We start from the raw sequence: 18,503 nt of genomic DNA, 5'->3' as shown, positions 1-18,503 counted from the left end.
TAGTCTAAGAAGGAGCCAATAATCATGGGCCTTTCCAGCCTCATAATAACAGCCTCCAGCTGTCTGCTTTGCCCTTGCTGGTTATGAAAAATAAGGGGCACCCCACGCTGTTTTTTCCCCCCATTTATTTATTTAATCATAAAAAGTTGTCCAATAAGCTCCACAGGTTACAATTTTATTATTATACTAGCTGTACTACCCGGCTTCACCCGTGTTAATAACTGCTGTTAACAAAATAGAATGCATTAACAAAAATGTATTCTGCAAACACAAACAACAAAACAAATAGATAGAAATGTAATTATTAAAAGGCAAAAACTAAGCTAATAGAAGCATTTCAGAACATATATTTCAACACCACAGATATTCCACACAGATTTAACTAAATTAGCTAAGTAATGTGCTCCATCTGTCTCTTTCCAGATCTGTCTCTTTCCCCGTCTGTCTCTTTCCCGTCTGTCTCTGTCTGTCTCTTTCCAGGTCTGTCTCTTTCCAGGTCTGTCTCTGTCCAGGTCTGCCTCTTTCCAGGTCTGCCTCTTTCCAGGTCTGCCTCTTTCCAGGTCTGCCTCTTTCCTCGCTGCCTGTCTCTGTCTCTTTCTTTGTCTGTCTCTATCTCTCTGCTTCTTTCCCCATCTGTCTCTTTCCAGGTCTGTCTCTTTCCCAGGTCTGTCTCTTTCCCAGGTCTGTCTCTTACCCCGTCTGTCTCGCCGTCTCTTTGTCTGTGTCTTTTCCTGTCTGTCTCTTTCCCTGTCTGCCTGTCTTTGTCTGTCTCTATTTCTCTGTCTCTTTCCCCATCTGTCTCTATCAAGGTCTGTGTCTTTCTCCATCTATCTTTGTCCGTCTCTCTGGCTGTCTTCTCCTTCCCTGTCTTCCTGTCTCTGTACCTGTCTGCATATCTGCCTGTCTCTTTCCAGGTCTGTCTCTTTCCAGGTCTGTCTCTTTCCAGGTCTTTCTCTCCTTTTCCCCGTCTGTCTCTGTCTGTCTCTTTCACCGTTTGTCTCTGTCTGTCTCTTTCCCTGTCTGTGTCTATCTCTCTATCTCTTTCCCTGTCTGTATCTGTCTGATTCTCTCTCTGTCTGTCTCTCTCTATCCATCTCCCCACTGACATCTTATTATCTCACATATACGCGTCTTATACTATGAATGTCTTTTGTTCCTGTAGCAACCACTCAAAGCTGCTACTAATAACCTGAAGTTCCAGGCTCCATTTACTTTAATGAAGGCATGTTTTTCAGAGAGTAACTGTAAAGCGCGGGGTTAGATTTTCCTGTCAAAACATAGTCTACGACGTTCCCTGGGTCACATGAGGTGTCTGTGCAAAATTTTATGAATGTAAATGCGACGGTGCGGATACACTTTTCGTTTCACTTTTTCCCCATTATGTAGATAAGGGCAAAATTGATTGGTAAATTGGAACGCGCGGGGTTAAAATTTCGCCTCACAACATAGCCTATGACGCTCTCGGGGTCCAGACGTGTGAGTGTTCAAAATTTTATGACTGTAGCTGCGACGGTGCAGATGCCAATCCCGGACATACACACACACACAAACACACATACATACACACATTCAGCTTTATATATTAGATGTCTGGAGGTTGTGCAATTATATGTTTATTTGTCCGTGTACTGTCTTTTCTATATCTATTATCTATCTCGATAGCAATTGCTGTCCAAAAACACCATAAAAACGTATCGGAAACGGGGGTTTTTTCTGCTGCGTTTTTCCTGCCAAGAGATGCAGAAATGGTGCAGAAATGACTGCACCAAATACTAATGTGTGCACATACCCCAGGGTTCCCATGACTAGTGTTTGTTGAGTTTTTGACACCGCAGAATTTCTGCACCAATTCAGTACCTTAGTTTATTTGCGCTTTTGCCTTGCATTTTTGTTACATGTGTTTTGATGCAGTTTTGACGTGTTTTTGTCTTAATAAAAGTTTGTTGAAATAAAGACAGCAGAGAAAACAGAATTTTGTCAAAAGCAAAGAATTCAACATCTAAAAATACACAAAAAACACATGTACAAATATAAAATAAAAATATAAAAGATAAAGCTAGATAGATGATAGAAATATTTTAGACAAAATAGATTGCTATCCTACAGATATATAATGTCACAACCCCCCTACATATTATACATTTGCACCATTTAGAGCCTTTCACGTGGCACTAAACAATGTTTTTAGTCTTGTTTAACCTAATAAATAAATAATTTTAAAATATTACGTGGGATTCCCCCTATTTTTGATAATCAGTCAAGGTAAAGCAGAAAGCAGGGGGCTGATATTATCAGGCTGTGAAGGCCCATGGTTATTTGGCCCTTCCCAACCTAAAAATAGCAGCTTGCAGCCACTCCAGAATTTCTGCACCACATTAGATGCGCCAATTCTGGAGCTTTGCTTGACTCTTCTCGATTGCCCTGGTGCGGTGGCTATCAGAGTAATATATTTTTGGGGTTGATGTCAGCTTTGTAATGTCAGCTGTCATCAAGTCTAGGAGTTATTAATGAAGAGGCGTCAATCAATCACCCCCATTATTAACCCGATAAGTAAAAAGAAAAAACACACACAAATAGTTTATTTGAAAAAACCCCACTCTCCAACTCTTTCCCTGGTTGACCAATATATTTAAAATAAAAACCCAGGCAGGTCTGACGTAGTCCAGGGAATCTGACATAGTCCAGGGAATCCGATGTAGTGCACAACCTTGTACAAAAACGTGTTTTCCTGCAAAAAGATGCAGAAGTGGAGCTGCACAAAATACTTTACGTGTGCACATAGCCTAAATTGTAATAAAACACATATATACCCCCGGTTTTATCAGTAAAAAGTCAGCTCAGGGCACAAAAAATAAGCCTTCCCATAGTCCCAGATCCCCAAAAAATAAAAACATTACGGTCCTGGAAAATATCGCGAAATGTAAAATTTATTTGTTTTTTACATATTTCTGAATTTTTTTTGACCATTTAAATGAAAAAAAAAAATTATACATGTTTGGTATCTAAGAACTTGTACTAACCTGGGCAATCATGCTGCGAAGTCTGATTTACCATATGGTGAACATGGAAAGTAAAAAACCCCAAAACAATGCGGACTTGCACTTTGTTAGCAATTTCACCGAACTTGGAATTTTTTGTTACCATTTTCCACTACTTTATAAAATAAAAAAAAAAAAAAGTAAAATTGAAGATGTCAGTCACGGGCAGCACGGTCGCTCAGTGGTTAGCACTGCAGTCTTGCAGCACTGGGGTCCTGGGTTCAAAACCCACCAAGGACATTATCTGCAAGGTGTTTGTATGTTCTCCCTGTGTTTGCGTGGGTTTCCTCTGGGTACTCCGGTTTCCTCCCACACTCCAAAGACATACAGATAGGGACTCTAGATTGTGAGCCCCAATGGGGACAGTGTTCCTGATGTATGTAAAGTGCTGTGGAATTAATAGCGCTATATAAAGAATAAAATTATAAATTAATAGTATTAAGGTCAACTTTTCTATCAAAAAACAAGGCCAAACATAGCTATATTGTCGAAAAAATAAAAAAACGTTATGGCTTTTGGAATAAGAAGGAGAGGAAAAGCGAAAAAACGTAAGGGGTTAACAAGGCCAGAAATGTTGGGAGATGAGGGTAACAAAAACTTGGGGTTGAGAAATGCGTGAAAATGTGGAACGCTTCACGATTATACGTGTCATCCTTGCGCAGGGGCCATGCTAATCTTCTCTGTATCGTTCCAATTTCAGCATATGTGCTGCCGAAGCGAGCACAAACTGCCATCCGACCTGGCCGCTATATATAGTCCTATAAAAGTAAATATTTTAACTTAGGGATATTATTTTTAAAATCAGTTAATTCTGAAAGGTTTTAGGTAGCACTCTATGAATGTTGCAGTTAAAGTGTAATAAATTTAATCAGGGAAAAAATAGGTAATAATTTGTCACTAATTAATATGCAAATGAGATCCGCGCCGCCGCACAGGATCCTGGGAGAACATGGGGCCTATTTCCTACTGTACAACGGGCATTACTATTGTACAGGGCCACACGGGGGAATTACTAAGGTACATGGGGCATTACTACTGCACAGGGGGCATTCCAATTTTACAGGGGCTCACAAGAGGCATTACTACTGTACAGGAGGTATTAGTATTGTACAGAGGCTCCTCACAGGGGGCAATACTACTGTACGAGGGGGCATTATTTTTGTACATGGGGGTGACAGTTGGGCAATACTACCGTACAGGGGGGCATTATTACTGTAGTGGGGCTCACAGGGGAAATTACTACTGCACAACGGAGCATTACTACTGTACAGGGGGTCAAAGGTGGGCATTACTACTGATCTTGGGGGCATTGCTATTCTACAGGGGGCATTACTACTGTCCAGGGGGCATAACTACTGTACAGAGGGCATTGCTGCTGTACAGGGGGCATTACTACTGTACAGGGGGCATTACTACTGTGCAGGGGGCATAACTACTGTACAGGGGGCATTACTACTGTGCAGGGGGCATTACTACTGTACAGGGGGCATTACTACTGTACAGGGGGCATTACTACTGTACATGGGGTCACAAGTGGGCATTACTACTGATCATGGGGCATTACTACTGCACAAGGGGGCACTACTATTGTACAGGGGGCATTACTACTGTGCAGGGAGCATAACTACTGTACAGGGGGCATTACTACTGTACAGGGGGCATTGCTACTGTGCAGGGGGCATAATTACTGTACAGGGGGCATTACTACTGTGCAGGGGGCATAACTACTGTGCAGGGGGCATTACTACTGTACAGGGGGCATTACTACTGTACATGGGGTCACAAGTGGGCATTACTACTGATCATGGGGCATTACTACTGCACAAGGGGGCACTACTGTTGTACAGGGGGCATTACTATTGTGAATGAGGGCATTACTGCTGTACATGAGGGCATTACTAGTGTACAGGAGCTCACAGAGAGCATTACTACTGTACAATGGGACATTACTGCTGTACAGGGGCACTATAATTGTACAGGGGCTCACAGAGGGCATTATTACTGCACAGGAGGCATTACTCATGTACTGGGGAACACAGGGGGCATTACTACTGTACATCAGGTCATTACTACTGTAGAGGGGCTCATTGATAAGCATTACTTTTGTACATGGGGCTACTAATACTATACAGTGGCTCACAGGGGACAGTCTCTTGTTTTTATTTTCTCTCTGTTTATCTTTTTCAGGTTCCCATTTGTGGACTATGGCAGATTCCTTGGACTACGGCGGTCCTGCTATTTTTTTTTTGTTTGTTTTAATAAAGTAGTGAATGATGGAAAGTGTTTATTTTAATAAATCATTTTGTTAAATTGTGTATGTTGTCTTTTTTATTACTGGGTTATTAATAGGGGTGCCTGATAGACGCCTCTCCATTACTATCCCATGGGCTTGCTGCCAGCTTACATTACACAGCTGACATCAACCCCAGCTACCATTACTCCGATTGCCACTGCACCATGGCAATCAGGAAGAGGCGGACAAAGCGTCAGAATTAGAGCATCTAGTGTGATGCTCCACTTCTCCTGCAGCTGCAGGCTGCTAGTTTTAGGCTTGGACGAGCCAATAACCATGGACCTTCCCAGCCTATCAGGCCCTAGCTGTCTGCTTTTCCGTGGCTGGTTACCAAACATAGCAGGGAACCCATGCAAGTTTTTTAATTAACGACGGTAATTTATTTATTTATTTATTTAACCCCGTCACTAGTACACCATTGGTCGTGTCCCTGCGATTACCATGGGCTCCGGCGGATCTGATCAGCAGACGTGCGTGTGTTAACTCTTTAGATCACACTGTCAAACTCTGCTCCCGCCACCGTCGGTGGCCCCGTGATGCGATCACGGGGCGCCGTTGTATTTCCATGACAGCTCGAGGTCAGATTATTACTCCTGATGCTGTCATGAATCACTTCCTGTGAGAGTCAACAGAGTGCCAGCACTCTCAGGAGACCAGCATTTCTCCTAAACAGAGCGATGCTGCAGCATCGCTCTGAACAGGAAAAGCCATCGCAGTGTATAGTCATAAAGTCCTCTAGGGCAACTAGTAAAATCAGTAAAAAATATTAAAGAAATAAATAATTATGTAAAATATGAAAAAATAAAAGCTAAAACTCAAATCACCCCCCTTTTGCCTCATTGAAAGCAAAACAATTGAAAAACTAAAAAACAAAACAAAAAATTGAGACGTCCTTGAGGTAACCAGGTGTCACAAAACAAGGTAACATCACTGCAACAGCTCGGGTCCTACATAACTGTGCCAGTCAGTACACACACACCAGCACACCAGGACACATACACTCCAAAACCAGGGCGGGAGACTCCCATAGAACCAGGTGACAGGGCTGGGCACTGTGAGCTAACAGGCAGCCAACTGGGTAGGGAGAGATCAGACCTGGGGGAGGAGTGGATGGCCTGGGGAGTGTGGGAGAAGTCAGTTAGCGGGCTGGAGAGACTGAAAGTGAGCAGTCGCAAGGAGGAGAATGAGTTGTCAGTAAAGGTGTCAAGACAGACAAAGGAATCTTGAAACACAGTGAAAGTAGCAAAGACCCCGCCAAGACCTGAGTAGAAACAGCAGCCACTCAGGGGAGAAAGTATCTGGAGAACGAGAGGTCAAGCTCCAGGGACAGTGGAATGCTGTGGGAGTGGAAATCCAGGGCTCCTAGTACTTTGCACGCACGGGGTGCAGATCCGAGAACAGACCGGGACTTCAAGCCGTCTATTAACTCTGCCAGGTGGGTGGGTTTCCAGGACTCATCTGCCACCATTAACATCCGAGGCATAAGCAGCAAAGGGAGGACCGGGACATATTCCCTTAAATAGTCCAAACTGCCTGCGGCAGGACCCAGACACCAGGAGGACCTCCAAGTGCTCCACGCCAGGGAGGACCCACACACACACACACACAAGTGCATCGGTGGGCGAGTGGCACCAGGTCAGCTGGCACAGGGACACAGGACTCGGGCGCACCTGGGATCCAGCACCTCCCCAGGTTGCGAACCCAGCTGTAAGTAAAGCGACCAAACTGCACTCCCCTGTCTGGACTGAGGTATTTCACTGCACCTCCACATTAACCCCTACCTACGCCTGGGGAAAAGCCCTGCTCACTTAGGGCTTCACCATCCACGCTGCCCCATCCATCACCCCCAGGGAAGACTGGCAGATGACATCCCTGGCCGTGCACCGCGTGTGGCGTAGTCGGACTATTTTTATTATTTTTCCCATTTTATTTAAAAACTGATCAACGTGCCCCTGGATCTGGGACCCCTCGAGTCACGGATTGCCCGGATCCGAGCAGCTCGGCTGCCCCGGGGTGCGACAATACACATATTCGGTATTGTTGAGTTCAGAAATGCCTGGGCTATAAAAATATAAAAGCAATTAATCTGATTAGTACAAGGTGTAGCGAGAAAAAATATTCCAGATGACAAAATGATGGTTTTTGGTCATCGCAACATGGCACTAAAATGCAATAACAGGCGATCAAAACATCATATACAAATATGGTATAATTAAAAACATCAGCTCAAAACGCAAAAAAAAAAGCCGTCACTGAGCCCCAGATCCCGAACAATGAGAATGCTACAGGTCTCCGAACATGGCGACAAAGCGCTATTCTTTTTTTGGACAAACTTCTGCTTTTTCTTCACCCTTTAGATAAAAGTAAAAGTATACATGTTTTGTATCTACGAACTCGCACCGGCCTGAGGCATCATAATGCCGTGTCACTTTTACCAAATTGTAAACATGGTGACAGAAAAAAAGCAAAAAAAACCCCTACATTGTGGAATTTCATTTTTAAATTACAATTTCTCCACTTTTGGATTTTTTTCCCCCATTTTCCAGTACATTATATGGAAAAAATGAGTGATGTCATTCAAAAGTACAACACACGGCCCTCACGTGGAAAAATCAATACGTTAGGGCTTTTGGAAGAAGAGGACGAAAAACGAAAAGGAAATAAACGGTCTATGACTAAGGGCCACAATGGCCAGAAACGCGTAAGACGCTTTCTTTTTAAGAAAATTTTTTTGGAAGTCATTCTAATGATTGGTATTTTAATAATTTTTCAATAAAATGAATTTTTAATTCACATTCATCTCGGACGTGTTGCTGGATTAGGAAAGGAATTTCCACCACTCGTTGCTATATATTCCTGAACACGGAACTTACAATCCTTGCACCGTTCTGGATCCTGGAGCCAGGTGAAATAATACTACGGGTGAGCTGAAAAAAACTTTTCCTTCTTACCAACTCTTTCCCTGTCTGCCTGTCTTTGCCTGTCTCTATTTCTCTGTCTCTTTCCCCATCTGTCTCTATCAAGGTCTGTGTCTTTCCCCATCTATCTTTGTCTGTCTCTCTGGCTGTCTCCTCCTTCCCTGTCTTCTTGTCTCTGTACCTGTCTGCATATCTGCCTGTCTCTTTCCAGGTCTGTCTCTTTCCAGGTCTGTCTCTCCTTTTCCCCGTCTGTCTCTGTCTGTCTCTTTCACCGTTTGTCTCTCTCTGTCTCTTTCCTTGTCTGTCTCTATTTCTCTGTCTCTTTCCCTGTCTGTCTCTGTCTGTTTCTCTCTCTGTCTGTCTCTCTCTATCCATCTCCCCACCGACATCTTATTATCTCACATATACGCTTCTTATACTATGAATGTCTTTTGTTCCTGTAGCAACCACTCACAGCTGCTACTAATAACCTGAAGTTCCAGGCTCCATTTACTTTAATGAAGGCATGTTTTTCGGAGAGTAACTGTAAAGTGCGGGGTTAGATTTTCCTGTCAAAACATAGTCTACGACGTTCCCTGGGTCACATGAGGTGTCTGTGCAAAATTTTGTGATTGTAAATGCGACGGTGCGGATACACTTTTCGTTTCACTTTTTCCCCATTATGTAGATAAGGGCAAAATTGATTGGTAAATTGGAACGCGCGGGGTTAATATTTCGCCTCACAACATAGCCTATGACAATCTCGGGGTCCAGACGTGTGAGTGTGCAAAATTTTGTGACTGTAGCTGCGACGGTGCAGATGCCAATCCCGGACATACACACATACATACACACATTCAGCTTTATATATTAGATGTCTGGAGGTTGTGCAATTATATGTTTATTTGTCCGTGTACTGTCTTTTCTATATCTATTATCTATCTCGATAGCAATTGCTGTCCAAAAACACCAGAAAAACGTATCGGAAACGGGTTTTTTTCTGCTGCGTTTTTCCTGCCAAGAGATGCAGAAATGGTGCAGAAATGACTGCACCAAATACTAATGTGTGCACATACCCCAGAGTTCCCATGACTAGTGTTTGTTGAGTTTGACACTGCAGAATTTCTGCACCAATTCAGTACCTTAGTTTATTTGCGCTTTTGCCTTGCATTTTTGTTACATGTGTTTTGATGCAGTTTTGACGTGTTTTTGTCTTAATAATAAAGTTTGTTGAAATAAAGACAGCAGAGAAAACAGAATTTTGTCAAAAGCAAAGAATTCAACATCTAAAAATACACAAAAAACACATGTACAAATATAAAATAAAAATATAAAAGATATAGCTAGATAGATGATAGAAATAGTTTAGACAAAATAGATTGCTATCCTACAGAGATATAATGTCACAACCCCCCTACATATTATACATTTGCACCATTTAGAGCCTTTCACGTGGCACTAAACAATGTTTTTAGTCTTGTTTAACCTAATAAATAAATAAATAATTTTAAAATATTACGTGGGATTCCCCCTATTTTTGATAATCAGTCAAGGTAAAGCAGAAAGCAGGGGGCTGATATTATCAGGCTGCGAAGGCCCATGGTTATTTGGCCCTTCCCAACCTAAAAATAGCCCGCAGCCACTCCAGAATTTCTGCACCACATTACATGCACCAATTCTGGAGCTTTGCTTGACACTACTCGATTGCCCTGGTGCGGTGGCTATCAGAGTAATATATTTTTGGGGTTGATGTCAGCTTTGTAATGTCAGCTGTCATCAAGCCTAGGAGTTATTAACCCCTTAACGACCTTTGACGTACTGGGTACGTTATGGTGACATGGTGCTAAACGACCCATGACGTACCCAGTACGTCATGGCGAAATCGCGGTCCCGGAGCCCCGGGGAGTCCAATTTGTTTAATTAAACAGTAGATTCGGGAAGGAGGGGACCTCTGCCTGACCTCAGGAGGGGTGGTGCCTCCTCCCCGAACCTACAGAGGCTGTGATTGGCTGACGAACGCCACTCAGCCAATTACAGTCACTGTAATGTTCCAGCCATTGAAAATGGCTGGAACATTGAAATCCAGCCCTGATCAGTGCTGCTGTAGCACTGGCCATTGGCTGGAGCTGGGTGATTGGTGCTTCACCCGCCCCCAGCTCTGATTGGAGAGACCGGTCTTGTGACCGATCTCTCCAAGGTGACCTGTGTACGTCCCTGAGGGTTCCCATTGGTAAGTTGCTGCCCCCGCCGCCCGCCCCTGTCCCCGATCGCCCTGCCAGCCCCGCCGCTGTCTCCTATCGCCCCGCCCGCCACCGCCAGCCCCGCCGCTGTCTCCGATTGCCCCGCCAGCCCCGCCGCTGTCTCCGATCGCCCCGCTCGCCACCGCCAGCCCCGCCGCTGTCTCCGATCGCCCCGCCCGCCAGCCCCAGCCCCGCCGCTGTCTCCGATCGCCCCACCCACCACCGCCAGCCCCGCCGCGGCCCCGATCGTCACCGCCAGCCCCGCCGCTGTCTCCGATCGCCTCGCCCGCCACCGCCAGACCCGCCTCTGTCTCTGATCGCCCTGCCCGCCCCGTCCGCCACCGCCAGCCCCGCCGCTGTCTCCGATCGCCCCGCCGCTGCTCCTGATCCACTGCTGTCCCCGATCGCCCCGCCCGCCACTGTCCCCGCCGCAACGCTCGCCACTGTCCCCGCCGCCACACTCGCCACTGTCCCCGCCGCCACGCTCGCCACTGTCCCCGCCGCCACGCTCGCCACATGTGGGGGGAGGGTGGCTTGCAGCACATGTGGGGGGAGGGTGGCTTGCAGCACATGTGCTGCAAGCCACCCTCCCCCCTCCATGTTCTGGGGGCCACCCTCCCCCTCCATGTTCTTGGGGCCCCCCTCCCCCCGGGGTCCCCCTCCTCCATGTGCCATCTCTCTCTCCCATCAGACTCTGCCCCCCTCCCCGACCTGCTGCCTGCTCTCTCCCATCCTCTTCATCTACTGCCCCCTCTCACACTCCTCAATCTGTTGCCTCTTTCATCTGCTGCCTCTTCTGTCTGCTGTGATCCTGCTGCCTAGATCCATCCTGTAAGGTAGGTATCCCCATCTCTCCTCCCTCCCCCCATCCTCCGCAGCTACTCCATCTGCTGCGCCATTTCCCAATATCCATCCGCTGCGCCCTTTCCCATCCTCTATCCGCTGTGCCATTTCCCATCATCCGCTGCGCCCTTTCCCATCCTCTGCCGCTCCTCCATCCACTGCTCCCTTTCCCATCTTGCATCCGTTGCGCCCTTTCTCATCTTCCATCCGCTGCGCCCTTTCTCATCTGCCGCCCCGCCCTCTCGCATCGCATTATCCAGCGCAGTTGCTCTCTTCCAGACTGGAGTGGATGATGCGATGCGAGACTCGTGCATTGCTCTCACGTTTGGCACTGGTCTTAGTGGCAGGCGCTCATATTTTTTTTTTTTATTCATTTTTTTTTTTTACTGATGTCTGTATTTTTTATTTCGCCAAACTAATTTTTTTGTATGGGGGGGGTCTAGTTTCCAAAATGGGATCACATGTGGGGGAGTTCCATTGTGTAGGCACCTCAGGGGGTCTCCAAATGCAACATGGCGTCTGCAAATAATTCCAATCAATTTTACTGTGAAATGGCGCTCCTTCTCTTCTGAGCCCCGCCGTACGCCCAAACAATTGATTTCCACCACATATGAGGTACCTGTGTACTCAGGAGAAATTGCTCAATACATTTTATGGTGCATTTTTTCCTGATACCCTTGTGAAAAAAAAGCTACCTGTTTGAAAAAACAATTTTGTGGTAAAAAAAAGAATAAAATATTTTCACGGCTGAACATTACAAACGTTTGTGAAGCCTCCAGGGGTTCAAAGTGCTCACTAAACAGCTAGATAAATTCCATGAGGGGTCTAGTTTCCAAAATGGGGTCAATTGTGGGGGAGCTCCATTGTTTAGGCACTTAAGGGGGGTCTCCAAACGCAACATGGCGTCCGCTAATAATTCCAACCAATTTTGCTGTGAAATGGCGCTCCTTGCCTTCCGAGTCCTGCCGTGTGCCCAAACATTTGATTTCCACCACATATGAGGTATCTGCGTACTCAGGAGAAAATGCATAATACATTTTATGGTGCATTTTTTCCTGATACCCTTGTGATAAAAAAAAGCTACCTGGTTGAAGCAACAGTTTTGTGGTAAAAAAATTTTTTTTTCTTTTCACGGCTCAACGTTATAAACTTCTGTGAAGCCCCCAGGGGTTCAAAGTGCACATCAAACATCTAGAAAAAATATTTGAGGGCTCTAGTTTCCAAAATGGGGTCACTTATGGGGGAGCTCCATTGTTTAGGCACCTCAGGGAGTCTTCAAACCCGACATGGCGTCCGCTAATGAGTGCAGCTAATTTTGCACTCAAAAAATTCAAATGGCGCTCCTTGCCTTCCGAGTCCTGCCGTGTGCCCAAACATTTGATTTCCACCACATATGAGGTATCTGCGTACTCAGGAGAAAATGCACGATACATTTTATGATGCATTTTTCCTGATACCCTTGTGAAAATACTAATTTTTATGGCTAAAGTAACATTTTTGTGTTAAAAAAGTAAAATTTTCATTTTTTCTTCTACATTGCTTTGGCTGCTGTGAAGCTCCTAAAGGGTTAATAAACTTCTTGGATGTGGTTTTGAGCAGAGTGAGGGGTGCAGATTTTAGAATGGGGTCACTTTGGGGTATTTTATGTCGCCTAGGTTTCTCAAATCACTCCAAATGTGATGTGGTACCTAAAAAAATTTTCTTTTGTAAATTTTGTTGGAAAAATGAGAAATTGCTGATGAACTTTGACCCTTCTAACTTCCTAACGGAATTTTTTTTTTTTTCAAAAATTGCGCTGGTGTAAAGCAGACAAGTGGGAAACGTTATTTAGTAACTATATTGTGTGACATATCTCTCAGATTTATGGGCATAAAATTTCAAATTTTGAAAATTGCGAAATTTTCAAAATTTTCGCCAAATTTCCGAAATTTTCACAAATAAACGCAAAACATATCGACCTAAATTTACCACTGACATGAAGTACAATATGTCACGAAAAAACAATCTCAGAATCGCCAGGATCCGTTGAAGTGTTCCAGAGTTATAACCTGTCAAAGTGACACTGGTCAAAATTGCAAAAAATGGCCGGGTCTTTAAGGTGAAAACAGGCTGGGGGCTGAAGGGGTTAATGAAGAGGCGTCAATCAATCACCCCCATTATTAACCCGATAAGTAAAAAGAAAAAACACACACATAGTTTATTTGAAAAAACCCCACTCTCCAACTCTTTCCCTGGTTCACCAATATATTTAAAATAAAAACCCAGGCAGGTCTGACGTAGTCCAGGGAATCTGACATAGTCCAGGGAATCCGATGTAGTGCACAACCTTGTACAAATACGTGTTTTCCTGCAAAAAGATGCAGAAGTGGAGCTGCACAAAATACTTTACGTGTGCACATAGCCTAAATTGTAATAAAACACATATCTACCCCCGGTTTTATCAGTAAAAAGTCAGCTCAGGGCCCAAAAAATAAAAAATAAATAAAAATAAAAACATTACGGTCCTGGAAAATATCGCAAAAAGGTAAATTTATTTATTTTTTTACATATTTCTGAGGTTTTTTTGACCATTTAAATAAAAAAAAAATTATACATGTTTGGTATCTAAGAATCAGCAAAGTCTGATTTACCATATGGTGAACATGGAAAGTAAAAAAACCCCAAAACAATGCGGACTTGCACTTTGTTAGCAATTTCACCGAACTTGGAATTTTTTTTACCATTTTCCACTACTTTATAAAGTAAAAAAAAATGTAAAATCAATGATGTCAGTCACGGGCAGCACGGTGGCTCAGTGGTTAGCACTGCAGTCTTGCAGCACTGGGGTCCTGGGTTGAAAACCCACCAAGGACACTATCTGCGAGGAGTTTGTATGTTCTCCCCGTGTTTGCGTGGGTTTCCTCTGGGTACTCCGGTTTCCTCCCACACTCCAAAGACATACAGATAGGGACTCTAGATTGTGAGCCCCAATGGGGACAGTGTTTCTGATGTATGTAAAGTGCTGTGGAATTAATAGCGCTATATAAAGAATAAATGTATAAATTATTAGTATTAAGGTCAAGTTTTCCCTCAAAAAGCAAGCCCAAACATAGCTATATTGCCGAAAAAATAAAAAAACGTTATTGCTTTTGGAATAAGTAGGAGAGGAAAAGCGAAAAAATGTAAGGGGTTAACAAGGCCAGAAATGTTGGGAGATGAGGGTAACAAAAACTTGGGGTTGAGAAATGCGTGAAAATGTGGAACGCTTCACGATTATACGTGTCATCCTTGCGCAGGGGCCATGCTAATCTTCTCTGTATCGTTCCAATTTCAGCATATGTGCTGCCGAAGCGAGCACAAACTGCCATCCGACCTGGCCGCTATATATAGTCCTATAAAAGTAAATATTTTAACTTAGGGAGATTATGTTTTAAATGAGTTAATTCTGAAAGGGTTTAGGTAGCACTCTATGAATGTTGCAGTTAAAATGTAATAAATGTAATCAGGGAAAAAATAGGTAATAATTTGTCACTAATTAATATGCAAATGAGATCTGCACCACCGCACAGGATCCTGGGAAAACATGGGGTCTATTTCCTACTGTACAACGGGCATTACTATTGTACAGGGCCACACAGGGGAATTCCTAAGGTACATGGGGCATTACTACTGCACACACAGGGGGCATTCCAATTTTACAGGGGCTAACAAGAGGCATTACTACTGTACAGGAGGTATTAGTGTTGTACAGAGACTCCTCACAGGGGGCAATACTACTGTACGAGGGGGCATTATTTTTCTACATGGGGGTCACAGTTGGGCAATACTACTGTACAGGGGGGCATTTCTACTGTACTGGAGCTCACAGAGGAAATTACTACTGCACAACGGAGCATTACTACTGTACATGGGGTCAAAGGTGGGCATTACTACTGATCTTGGGGGCATTGCTATTGTACAGAAGGCATTACTACTGTGCAGGGGGCATTACTACTGTACAGGGGGCATTGCTACTGTGCAGGGGGCATAACTACTGTACAGGGGGCATTACTACTGTACAGGGTGCATTACTACTGTGCAGGGGGCATAACTACTGTACAGGGGGCATTACTACTGTACAGGGGGCATTGCTACTGTGCAGGGGGCATTACTACTGTACAGGGGGCATTACTACTGTACAGGTGGCATTACTACTGTACAGGGGGCATTACTACTGTACAGGTGGCATTACTACTGTACAGGGGGCATTACTACTGTGCAGGGGGCATAACTACTGTGCAGGGTGCATTACTACTGTACAGGGGGCATTACTACTGTACAGGGGGCATTACTACTGTACATGGGGTCACAAGTGGGCATTACTACTGATCATGGGGCATTACTACTGCACAAGGGGGCACTATTGTTGTACAGGGGGCATTACTATTGTGAATGAGGGCATTACTGCTGTACATGGGGGCATTACTAGTGTACAGGAGCTCACAGAGAGTATTGCTACTGTACAATGGGACATTACTGCTGTACAGGGGCATTATAATTGTACAGGGGCTCACAGAGGGCATTATTACTGTACAGGAGGCATTACTCATGTACTGGGGAACACAGGGGGCATTACTACTGTACATCAGGTCATTACTACTGTAGAGGGGCTCATTGATAAGCATTACTTTTGTACATGGGGCTACTAATACTATACAGTGGCTCACAGGGGACAGTCTCTTGTTGTTATTTCTCTCTGTTTATCTTTTTCAGGTTCCCATTTGTGGACTATGGCGGATTTCTTGGACTACGGCGGTCCTGCTATTTTTTTTTTTTGTTTGTTTTAATAAAGTAGTGAATGATGGAAAGTGTTTATTTTAATAAGTCATTTTGTTAAATTGTGTATGTTGTTCTCTTTTTTTATTACTGGGTTATTAATGGGGGTGCCTGATAGACGCCTCTCTATTACTATCCCCTGGGCTTGCTGCCAGCTGACATTACACAGCTGACATCAACCCCAGCTACCATTACTCCATGGCAATCAGGAAGAGCTGGGCAAAGCGTCAGAATTAGAGCATCTAGTGTGATGCTCCACTTCTGCAGCAGCTGCAGGCTGCTAGTTTTAGGCTTGGACAAGCCAATAACCATGGACCTTCCCAGCCTATCAGCCCCTAGCTGTCTGCTTTTCCTTGGCTGGTTACGAAACATAGCAGGGAACCCATGCCAGTTTTTTAATCAACTAATTTATTTATTTATTTAACCCCGTCACTAGTACGCCATTGGTCGTGTCACTGCGGTTACCATGGGCTCCGACGGATCTGATCAGCTGACGTGCGTGTGTTAACCCTTTGGATTACACTGCCAAACTCTGCTCCCGCCACCGTCAGTGGCCCCGTGATGCGATCACGGGGCGCCGTTGTATTTCCATGACAGCTCGGGGTCAGATTATTACTCCTGATGCTGTCATGATTCACTTCCTGTGAGAGTCAACAGAATGCCAGCACTCTCAGGAGACCAGGATTTCTCCTGATCAGAGCGATGCTGCAGCATCGCTCTGAACAGGAAAAGCCATCGCAGTGTACAGTCATAAAGTCCTCTAGGGCAACTAGTAAAATCAGTAAAAAATATTAAAGAAAGAAATAATTATGTAAAATATGAAAAAATAAAAGCTAAAGCTCAAATCACCCCCCTTTTGCCTCATTGAAAGCAAAACAATTAAAAAACTAAAAAACAAAACAAAATTGAGACGCCCCTGAGGTAACCAGGTGTCACAAAACAAGGTAACATCACTGTAACAGCTCGGGTCCTACATAACTGTGCCAGTCAGTACACACACACCAGCACACCGGGACACATACACTCCAAAACCAGGGCGGGAGACTCCCATAGAACCAGGTGACAGGGCTGGGCACTGTGAGCTAACAGGCAGACAACTGGGTAGGGAGAGATCAGAGCTGGGGGAGGAGTGGATGGCCTGGAGAGTGTGGGAGAAGTCAGTTAGCGGGCTGGAGAGACTGAAAGTGAGCAGTCGCAAGGAGGAGAATGAGTTGTCAGTAAAGGTGTCAAGACAAACAAAGGAATCTTGAGACACAGTGAAAGTAGCAAAGACCCCGCCAAGACCTGAGTAGAAACAGCAGCCACTCAGGGGAGAAAGTATCTGGAGAATGAAAGGTCAAGCTCCAGGGACAGTGAAATGCTGCGGGAGTGGAAATCCAGGGCTCCTAGTACTTTGCACGCACGGGGTGCAGATCCGAGAACAGACCGGGACATCAAGCCGTCTATTCTCTGCCAGGTGGGTGGGTTTCCAGGACTCATCTGCCACCATTAACATCCGAGGCATAAGCAGCAAAGGGAGGACCGGGACATATTCCCTTAAATAGTCCAAACTGCCTGCGGCAGGACCCAGTCACCAGGAGGACCTCCAAGTGCTCCACGCCAGGGAGGACCCACACACACACACACACACAAGTGCATCGGTGGGCGAGTGGCACCAGGTCAGTTGGCACAGGGACACAGGACTCGGGCGCACCTGGGATCCAGCACCTCCCCAGGTTGCGAACCCAGCTGTAAGTAAAGCGACCAAACTGCACTCCCCTGTCTGGACTGAGGTATTTCACTGCACCTCCACATTAACCCCTACTTACCCCTGGGGAAAAGCCCTGCTCGCGTAGGGCTTCACCATCCACGCTGCCCCATCCATCACCCCCAGGGAAGCACGGCAGCGGTGGCCATGCCACCCCTGGCCGCGCACCGCGTGTGGCGTAGTCGGACTATTTTTATTATGTTTCCCATTTTTTTAAAAACTGATCGACGCGCCCCTGGATCTGGGACCCCTCGAGCCATGGATTGCCCGGATCTGAGCAGCTCGGCTGCCCCGGGGTGCGACAATACACATTTTTGGTATTGCTGAGTTCAGAAATGCCTGGGCTATAAAAATATAAAAGCAATTAATCTGATTAGTACAAGGTGTAGCGAGAAAAAATATTCCAGATGACAAAATGATGGTTTTTGGTCATCGCAACATGGCCCTAAAATGCAATAACAGGCGATCAAATCATCATATACAAATATGGTATAATTAAAAACATCAGCTCAAAACGCAAAAAAAAAAAGCCGTCACTGAGCCCCAGATCCCGAACAATGAGAATGCTACAGGTCTCCGAACATGGCGACAAGGCGCTATTCTTTTTTTGGACAAACTTCTGCTTTTTCTTCACCCTTTAGATAAAAATAA

General features: G+C 45.0%; 2 non-coding genes across 2 annotated transcripts; both read right to left on the bottom strand.

Moving 5' to 3' along the window:
* Positions 1-3,655: 3,655 nt before the first annotated feature.
* LOC142313535 (U6 spliceosomal RNA) lies at positions 3,656-3,762 on the bottom strand. Its single transcript, XR_012754529.1, has one exon. It is a non-coding gene; the product is annotated as a U6 spliceosomal RNA (small nuclear RNA).
* Positions 3,763-14,541: 10,779 nt separating this feature from the next.
* LOC142313534 (U6 spliceosomal RNA) lies at positions 14,542-14,648 on the bottom strand. The gene has a single exon (XR_012754528.1). It is a non-coding gene; the product is annotated as a U6 spliceosomal RNA (small nuclear RNA).
* Positions 14,649-18,503: the final 3,855 nt, after the last annotated feature.

This window comes from Anomaloglossus baeobatrachus, chromosome 5, assembly GCF_048569485.1.
Source record: "Anomaloglossus baeobatrachus isolate aAnoBae1 chromosome 5, aAnoBae1.hap1, whole genome shotgun sequence".
NCBI lineage: Eukaryota > Metazoa > Chordata > Amphibia > Anura > Aromobatidae > Anomaloglossus > Anomaloglossus baeobatrachus.
The sequence above is the reverse complement of the archived record's forward strand: the minus strand, read 5'-3'. Positions and strand labels throughout refer to the sequence as shown.